The 10,339-nt window shown below is 47.6% G+C and overlaps 1 non-coding gene across 1 annotated transcript; it reads left to right on the plus strand.

The window, feature by feature from the left end:
• The first annotated feature begins 9,951 nt into the window (after window positions 1-9,951).
• Window positions 9,952-10,014, plus strand: LOC119266328. Its single transcript, XR_005131995.1, has one exon. It is a non-coding gene; the product is annotated as a small nucleolar RNA snoR101 (small nucleolar RNA).
• The last annotated feature ends 325 nt before the right edge of the window (window positions 10,015-10,339 follow it).

The raw sequence follows: 10,339 nt of genomic DNA on the forward strand, positions 1-10,339 counted from the left end.
AAATCACCCGGAACCTTTCCGGTGTCCGAATATAGTCGTCCAATATATCAATCTTTATGTCTCGACCATTTCGAGACTCCTCGTCATGCCCGTGATCACATCCGGGACTCCGAACAAACTTCGGTACATTAAAACTTATAAACTCATAATAAAACATTCATCGAAACGTTAAGCGTGCGAACCCTACGGGTTCGAGAACTATGTAGACATGACCTAAAACCATTCTCGGTCAATAACCAATAGCGGGACCTGGATGCCCATATTGGTTCCTACATATTCTACGAAGATCTTTATCGGTCAAACCGTATAACAATATACGTTGTTCCCTTTGTCATCGGTATGTTACTTGCCCGAGATTTGATCGTCGGTATCCAATACCTAGTTCAATATCGTTACCGGCAAGTCTCTTTACTCGTTCCGTAATACATCATCTCATAACTAACTCATTAGTTACATGCTTGCAAGGCTTAGGTGATGAGTATTACCGAGAGGGCCCAGAGATACCTCTCCGACAATCGGAGTGACAAATCCTAATCTCTAATTATGCCAACCCAACATGTACCTTCGGAAACACCTGTAGAGCACCTTTATAATCACCCAGTTACGTTGTGACGTTTGGTAGCACACAAAGTGTTCTTCCGGTAAACGGGAGTTGCACAATCTCATAGTTGTAGGAACTTCGTATAAGTCATGAAGAAAGCAATAGCAGTATACTAAACGATCAAGTGCTAGGCTAACGGAATGGGTCATGTCAATCACATTCTTCTAATGATGTGATCCCACTAATCAAATGACAACACATGTCTATGGTTAGGAAACATAACCATCTTTGATTAATGAGCTAGTCAAGTAGAGGCATACTAGTGACTATAGTTTTGTCTATGTATTCACACATGTATTATGTTTCCGGTTAATACAATTCTAGCATGAATAATAAACATTTATCATGATATGAGGAAATAAATAATAACTTTATTATTGCCTCTAGGGCATATTTCCTTCAAAGACATCACCAAATCTTTGCTAGAATAGCAAAACCAAAGAAAACAAGAACCACAAGTATGCATTTCAGAAGATTTCCAACTTCTATAACTGCTCCAACAAGTTGGACTAATATCTTTTCCATGCATTCATTGTTGATCTGGGCATTCTTGTTTTTGCATTCTTTTTTTCATCTTTGGTTCGAAAGAAGTAGATGTTGCTTCCCTCTACTTGCACATGCAGCCGCATCATTGCCTTCGTTAGTACTAAGGAGTGCACTAACATCTATTAACTTTCTTTCTATCAACAAATCAATGTATTGGCCTTCCCAAAACCAAAATGAGCATCCATCGTCCTACACAAAAGAATGAGCAAGCTCGAAGTGAGCTACCGCAATTGAACTAAAGCTATGAAATGAGCTACCGCAAGTGCACGTACCCCGTCGTTTTCGCATTTGAAGAACACCAATCCGGGGTGCTTCGGCGTGCCCGAAGTGAGCCGCAACACTTTCCGCGTGCAGTCGTCGCACTCTATGAGCGGCATCGGCAAGCCACAAAAGACGTTGCGCGAGCGCCGAGCTCGGTGGACGGCCAGACGAATCCATGCCCGCAAACCTTCGGCGGCGGCGGGCGGACGAACCCGTGCTCGGAGGAGAGGTAGTTGGTGGGGGAAAGCGCGGGATGAACCCCCCCCCCCACCAACCGCTTCCGCTTATATGCAGGGCACTGCAGCCGCGAGGGGGAAACCCGCGTTTTCCCGGGTTGGGGTCAGGATTTTGCCGCGGCCCCTAAAATGTTTTCCGGGCTGGGGCGGGATGCGGGTTCTGATCGGGCTGGTTTTTCCGCCCCGACCCGCATTTTGGCGGTTATTTTACGAGTCGGGGCGAAATGCGGGGTTTGCTAGAGTTGCTCTTAGAATAAAAATGCTGCTAATTTACCGTGGGAATTTAGAAAATATTTCTAAGTTTGCAAAGTGTAGAAAAACATGACATGTGAACAGCAAAAAAAGTTTAAAATTGCCATTTGAAAAGTTTTAAATATTTTCATGTGAACATTTACCATGTATTTTGCCGTCATCTAATTACTAAATTTTCCATGGTATAATTCAATTATTTGCCATTTTTTGAAAATTGCCATGGTGATAAAATTGCCCCCACCTACTACCATCGTCTAGTTACTAAAATTAAGGGGGGAAATGTGTACTAAAAATATTGTGGCAGAAAATTTAGAAAAGAAAGAAACATATTTGTAAGGTTTGGATGGCAAAAAATATGAGATTATTTGACAAGGTCTACAGAAATAAAAAATGACAAAGTCATATACAATAAATTTGCCCTAATGCAAAAATCAGAATTGCCGTGGTAAAAAATGCAACAAATTTGCCATGATCCACTAAACTAATTTTGGCAAGATCCATAAACTAAATTTGATATGGTCCAAAAAAATTAAATTTGCTATGATCCATAATCTAATTTTGCCATGCTTAAGTGTGAACTATATCTGTGTGTGCAAGAATTTGATATGGTCCATAAAAAAGCAAATATATCTCGCTTACACCGAGACATAGGGGGCCCCGCCTGTCTAACCGAAGCGTTGCCCGGGAAGTGCTATCCATGCTAAACGACCATATAGTCTATTTACCAGCCGAAAATAAGCCCATTTAACCATAGATCTTCAGAAAAGCAACCGGAGTAGCAGCCCATTAGGACATCCAAGCCATGTTGGCAGTAGATCACGCTGAACGTGTGTTGTAAGCTCATCCAACGTAGGGAGTCTGTGAGAGGGCTCGACCAAGAAGACCAGATCGTGAAATGGATGGCTAAAAACGCGCAAGGCGTGAGAGGGCTAGGAATTGGTTTAGTTTTACTGTCCTACATATGTGTATTAGAAAACAATAGCCGCCTCTCGCTGAGTAGTGCCGGTCGTGCACTGATGAAAATCCTTCAAATAGCTCGCTTAACTTTTAGCCTGCAATTGGTCTCTGCATCAACTGGGGCAACGAGATGGGCTCGCATGGTGGACTTGCTTGGATGCGGGGTGGCTTATTACGACGCGCCTGACGCATGCAGACTCGACGCCTCTACCCGGTGAAACAATCCCCAGACCCCCGCCACGAAAGAACGAGCAAGGTGAGCTGCCCTGGGTGCGTCCTCGGCCACTAGAGTTCCCCGGCCGGTGTGATCTGGCATTCAGTCATCCGTTGTCGTGCATCAAGTGGAATAGCAATAGCCGCCTCTCACGGTCTCGCCGGGTAAGGCCGGTTGGGGATATGGTCGACATTTGTATTGACCGTGATGTTAGGTTGCCCTAGCGGGCCAGAGACGGGCATGGGCAGGGTAGAACAAACGCATTACGAATATAATTATTTGTAGATTATTCATGACAAAGAATTCTCAAATAGTTCACCTGAATTTTCTGTTGTGGTGGTTGCTTCTTTTCTTGGTTGCAATTGGTCTTTGTGCCAATGGCTGCTATTGATTTCTTTTGACGGTTCACTTAACTATCATTTTATGTTTAAGATAATTCACTTAATTTCTGAGTTGTAATTGGTCAATTGGTTTCTTCACAAATACTTCCTCCGTTTTTATCTACTTCGCATATTAGAGTTGACTGAAGTCAAACTTCCTAAAGTTTGACCAAGTTTATAGAAAAAAATATAAATATTTATCATAACCAATCAATAATGAATCTAATGGTATTGATTTATTATTGTATATGTTAATATTTTTGTCTATAAACTCTCTCAAAGTTTAGGAAGCTTGACTTTGATCAAAGCTAATATGTGGAGTAAATAAAAACGGAGGAAGTAGTTCTCTTGACCTCCATAGTTCGCTTACTTGCAGGTTGGAGTTCATATCTGCGCCAATTAGCGCAACGTGTCATCTAGTCCCACGTAAAATTGCCATTTTTTGGCAAATATTTGACATTACCAACATTTAGCAAGCTAGATATATTCATACCAAACCAATTATGCTCAACAAACGGTCCAAAAACATAAGAAAAAAAGCTTAAAAAGGAAAGTGGCTCTCACGGCTTGAGGTACCTCCGAACCCACGTTTCCTTGACTGCATCTCCCTCTGTTCTGTATCCACACTCGGCCAAACGACACCACTGCTTCCCTTGAATGTAATCCCTGATAGACATGAAGACATGACGAACCACATCTCCCTCCACGATCGGGTAATAGTAGCAGTACTCTGGACCTGGCACGGACGGATGGCAAAAAGGCAAGCTAGCGTCCGGACCTAATTTGTTCCAAGCCCAATTATGACCGTCAGTTGGGAGCACAGGATCGGGGCGTAGTGCAAGTGTCTGAGTCTGACAGTGCTCGATGCAGCGGCTTTGGCAACTCCAGCAAAGCAGCCTCCTGCAGCAGCTCCGGTAGACGTCTCCGACATCCAGACATGCGTCGCCCTCACACTTGAGCAGCAAGAGTCGTCCTTGCCTTAGCGTTGTGTCGGCGTGCTCAGGGTGCTCGCATGGCCTGCATCCTTCATCGCGAACCGAGGGAGCGACGAGGCTGGGGAGTTCGTCGTCTTGAATGCGCGCCAGGCTCTCCTGGCACAAGACAGGGAAGGCCAAGCTGCTCCGGGGGAGCTTCAGTTGGTCCAACGAGTACATGCTGTCCAGCTCTCCTGTCTTGGCGTCGTAGTACCCTAAAGCCCGTCCGGTGTTGAGAAGGATCCTTCCATCGTTACCATCGTCTATCTCCACCGGCATTACCACCTGACCCTTCGCGAGAGAATAATCAGGATGTTCGTCGAGGCATATCTTGTACGCACCAACCCACGAGGACATGTTCTTGGGCATCGTCCATATGACCATCTCTCCCGCACTAGCGTCCACGGCCACGAGCGAGAGCATTCCCTTCAGCTCGACAAGAAAGGCGTGGCGACGGTCATTATTCAAGCTTGGTTCACACGGAAGGATGTTGAATTCACGGGTGGAGATGTCCAAGGCAACGATGACTCGCTCGTGTCCGGGCTCGCTCGTCCAGTAGAGTGTCCCATCGACATGCGCTGGTGGCATATCGCTCACCATCCTCGGCGGCTTACCAATGCAGTTCCACTGCTTCTCGCTGCTCGTTTTGATCACGCAAGCCAAGGTTCCGTTGATGTATCCTATCTCGACGGCCACATGCTCTCCAGTTGACTGGTCGAAACCGAAACCGATGTTTCTACCAACCGAAAATGCGTGACGGCGTTCATGTCCAGCCGGTGTGAAGTGTGATTTGCCATGCCTTCCCAGACACTTGATGGCACCGGTGCATGGGTTGCACATAAAGTCATCAGTGTTGGTGCTTATCAAGTTGAGCCCGTGGCATGGTTTGGAGCATATGACCTTATCGTTGACAAGAGTGTCGGCAAGAGCGGGGCTTGCAGCTTCAAGCCAATTTCCCACCGTGGTAAATTCAAAGAAAGCACGCCGTGGACGGCCATTACTGGCCATCAAAATCCTCTTCGGCCTCTTCATTGACATGTGTGATATAATAAAACTCTCACTCTCGATGAGTGAGCGCCACTGTCTGCATACCAACATGGAATGAGCTATAGACTTGACCGAAAGTCGCGCTAGGATCTTGGTAACTGCCGATAATACCTCCTTATCTCGACTATTTGCCCCCTCAACCTGGACTACATTGTCCTCGTAGAGACCAAGCCAAAGCGCGGCAGCTGCCTCCTTTCGGCCGATCCGGATATTAGTCTTTGGAGCAGAGAAGACAAGTTGGATACCCCCCTCCTTTGGATCGTAAGCATGGACCTGGTGTTGTGACGTGGCGATCAATATCTTCTTCTTCTCCTGCTCATTGCCCGCACAACTGTCGCCGTCACTAGAGGAGCCGAGCACAGTGATGAACCGGGGGCTATGTACATCTCGTGCAAGAAGAGGTGTGACAACGATGCGGTGGTCTAGTGACCACTCATTGGCAACATGATCCCTGAGCATCCATACATCTAGCCAGCTCCTACCTTGCCCTCGTCGGCGGAGATCATGGACCAGGCACAACGAGCCTTCTAGCTCCGCTAGATGCATTGGGACCGCCGGCAAGTTCTCGTCCAATTCTTTGTACTCTGCTGCCAAGTGCACACTTGAAGGTGCGTTGAGCCGTGTGAAGGTTTCCGTGTCAACGGAGAAGCAAAGAATGGCGTCCTGGCCATCCGGGGTGTCCATGTATGCCGGGTAAGCTAGCCAGTGCAAGCATCCATTTGCAAATACCGGAGGTATCTTTGTCACGGAGTCTTCGGTTCCCAAGACGGATTTTAGGATGTTGAACCCCAGGAGCTGAACGTCCTGGTTGGCCGGCCTCCACTGCTGAGTAGGATTGCAGAGGGCGTAAATATCGCACCCGAAATGCGTCATATCCTTGAAGAGATGGACCACCTTGCGCTCTTTGGTCCGATCATCGTACACCAGGCCGGCACTCGATTGCATCAAGCCACGGCGCTGCTTTGGCAAGGGGACACACTCTCCGGTGCTAGGGTTACACACCCAATAGACGCCGGAGCGGGTGTCCGAGAAGAGCATGGTGCCATGGCAGGGCTTGCTCGACAAGCACATGAAGTCGACGCGCACACGGTCGACGGTAAAGAGAGGATCCGCGACGGCGGCGCCTCGGGCGCAGGAGTAGACCGCCATGGACCCGTTGGCGTTGGGTGACGGCGCGAAGACGACGAACTTGTCCATGCGCCGGGCACGGGCACGGGCCTTGGCGGCGTAGACGTCCTTGAAGGCCGGGGAGGAGAGCAGGGCGGCCCATGAGCGGCAGACGACACGAAACCGGAGGATGGACCTGGACGGGAGAAGCAGCAGGATCTCGGACAGGATCTCTTCCGGCAGGCTGGCCGCCGTGCATGGCGCTTGCCTGCTTCTCTTGGCAGTCGTCGGCGTGTCGGGTGCCATGCCGGAGTTACGGTGGCGACGCCAGGTCTGATTTGTAGATTGGTAATCACCCACCCTTGCCGCGTGATATACTACTAGGCTAGGTCTGATGCGATCGATTTGGAAGCCAACAAGTGCAAAACGCTTGTCTTTATATATGGGCCAAGCAGTCCGATTCCAAGTATAATTCTTTTTTTTTTACAAAAAACAGTTCCGATTATAACTTGGAAGTCTTTTCCGATAAGGAAGGCGAATAAAGCCGGTATCTGTATCGAGAAAGTTCAGGGACCAGGCAACGCTCGCGCGTCCGGTGGATCAAGGCAAGGAAGGCGATGGCATGCCAGCATCCGTTGCCTTTTTCCATGCCAAGGCCTCCACCACGTCGATCGTCGGCGATGATTCTTACACGGAGCAGGCTGATAAAAACAAGATGGCATCGTACGTACGTACTCCCTCCTCCGTTCCGAATTACTTGTTGCACGTATGAATGTATCTAGATGTATTTTAGTTCTAGATAGTCTACCTCGAGGCGCTGGGCGTCGGAAGGCTTGACCTCGACAAGTGGCAGACCTAGAGTCGCAGACTTGAGGTGCCACTGTTCAAAGTTTACACTTAAACAATATCATAATCTTAACAAATGATTTTAAACTAGCATAATCTTAACAAATGGTTTTAAACTAGAAACAGAATATTATTCTGTTACCCCTCGCCTTATAAGGGCGCGATGCTCCCACCTCCCGGCGACCCGCCGCGGCCCCGCCTCCCATCCTCCCGGCGACCCGCCGCGCCGCGGCCCCGCCTCCCACCTCCTCGGTGACCAGCCACTGCCCCGCCTCCCACCTTCCTGGCGACCAGTCGCAGCCCCGCCTCCCACCTTCCGACAGACCAGCCACTGCCCCGCCTCCCATCTCCCCAGCAACCAACCGCGGCCCTGCGCCCCAACTCCCCGGCGACCAGCCATGGACACGCTTCCCACCACCCTTGTGACTAGCCGTGGCCCCGCACCAGCATATCCACGCCACCTCCGACTCCTTTTTGATCTCGCTGGTAGATCTTGGGTGAAGTCCTCCGGCACCCACTGATGCTTACCAGCCACCACTCTGCCTCCTCCCCGATGGGACTACGCCGCCGCGTACACGCAGTTCATCACCGCCACCCCAGGCCGTTCAATGTCGCCACCATGGACGAGCCCCACTCCAGCGCCATGGTTCGTGCTTCAACGCAAACACTGGAGCCTGCAGGAGGAGCCGCGAGGTCGAGAACCATCCCGCCGACCGCAGCCGCCCCGCCTTCCCGCCGACCGGCGCCGCCTCGCCCCCACGCACTACTTCCTCCGGCCCCCGTCCAGGTATGGGGCTCCACCAGTCCAACTCTTCCTCCCTTATCTGTCCGAGATCCTCCTACCATGCTCCTTCATGAACGAGCTTCAACAATCTAAACTTCTTTCCAATATCGACACCTTTACTCATGCACGCAACTAACAAATTAACCTGTCAGGTTCGTGCTGATTTGGGACTAAGATAAAAAGTTAAAAACTGGAGGCTGATGTTGACCAGGTAATTATACTGACAGGTTTGTGGTGATTTTTCGTGTTCTAACAACAGGAAAAATGGTGGATAAAAGCGCAGGTTATGTCGCTACGGGCGGCTGCCACAACTGTAAGGTACATGCTTCTCAAAATTGGCCATTTTTTTGGGTCTACATCGATGATTTGCCCTACTGGTTGTAGTGATTTTAAACAAAGGATGTAGTACTACTATGCAGTCATCGATATCTGCTACTGCTACCAAACTGAACCTAACATTGATTTGTTTTCAGTTCTATTGCGCTCAAGCATAGGGAGGGATTCACGTGTTATCGATGGATCACTACCGGTAACTTAACTTATTGTGTCAGTTCTAGTGCCACGCTAGCTAAGGTATAAATGTACTGACTGTTCATACCTTTAATCTGTTCAGTTTGTGAACATGTATCAGTTTCAGTGTTAAAATAGGAACACAAATAAGTTAACTTTGCAAGTGCATCAGTTCACCTTGAATGAAATACAAAAGTGGACCATCAAGTTTTTCCATCAGTTCGCTTATTAAAAAACAGAAAGTTGGTTGTGTAAAGAAAACTGGAGAACCAATGTCAGCCTAGAAGTTTAGGTCGTGGAGCAAGCCTGCGCAAAAAAAGGACTCATGTAGCGCTTCTCCAGGTTGTCCACTGTGTCAATGGCACTCAATCACAGCAATCTCTCTCCTTCTCTGCTTCTGCTATTAAAATGCATACAAGTGTTGTTATGCTAATTGAGTAGCTTTTCTTGCTCTTTCGGTGTTTGTCACTATTCCTGTGAGCACCATTTTGATATGCTTATTTTGTGCTCCCATGAATGTTTTTGGAGCAGTACAAATACATCATCATAGTGAGTAAAGATGTGGCACCTTGGGAAGTACTACCATTAATGTTTGGATCAAGTTCAGAACAGAAAACCCAGAAAAAAATGTGTGCAAAAGAAACATCTTGTTGGATTCTCTATGAATACATGATAATTGGCTTTAGGTTGGTACTTTCCTTGAAATGCAGTTGCTTGGTATCTCACTGGATATCCCCCCTCATTATTAGCTGATGATGTGGATGATTCTGTTTGTTTACTTAATAGGACAGGGACATTTTCCTCTCTGATTCTTGATGTGCCGCTGCCGCGGTTTGTCTACCATGCCACAAGAAACTAAAATGCTTTTCAGTTCATCTACTCCGCGATTATTTTTCTGCTGCTACAAATGTGTGTGTACTGCTACAAATGTGTGTGTGCTGCTACAAATGTGTGTGCTGCTACAAATCTGAATTTCTTGTCTAGTCATACTGATTTTCAGAAAATTATGTATTTTAGATGAGCTTTGTTTTTCTATTGTTCTGCAAAGTGGTTCTTTTGCACCCACTAGGTGTTGGTGCAAAATGTCAAGTTTCTTTGTGTCGGTCCATTTCAATTTAATTTTTTCAGTTTAGTTCAATTTCAATTCTGATTATTAAATTATGTACCCATGCTTGGTCTTCTGACTACCTTTCATGCTAAAAATTGTCTATTTTTTCTTTCTTAAGTGCATATGATGTCTTACACTTCATCTCTGATCTTCAGGTAAGTTTATGTGGACTCTATATCAATCCTGATGTAGAAAAATGTACGTGTGATGTCCAATTTCTTCTTTTGGTCCAGTTCAATTCTTATGAGTCGTCCCGGCAACACGTCACACGGCCACCAACTTCCTACGATTGGGCCACACCACCACCGGCCCGTCCACAACGGTTGCTGGCAGCCGTCCAGGTTGAGAGCTGATGGTAGTTCTCTCCATGTGTCAACGACACTTTCATGGCAATCTCTCTCCCCCCCCCCTCCCTCCCGCTCTCCCTCTCTCTCTGCTTCTGTTATTAAAATGCGTACATGTGTTCTGCTAATCGAGTAGTTGGGAAGATGTGAAAAGAACACGTTCTTTAGGTGT

Source organism: Triticum dicoccoides, chromosome 2B (assembly GCF_002162155.2).
Source record: "Triticum dicoccoides isolate Atlit2015 ecotype Zavitan chromosome 2B, WEW_v2.0, whole genome shotgun sequence".
NCBI lineage: Eukaryota > Viridiplantae > Streptophyta > Magnoliopsida > Poales > Poaceae > Triticum > Triticum dicoccoides.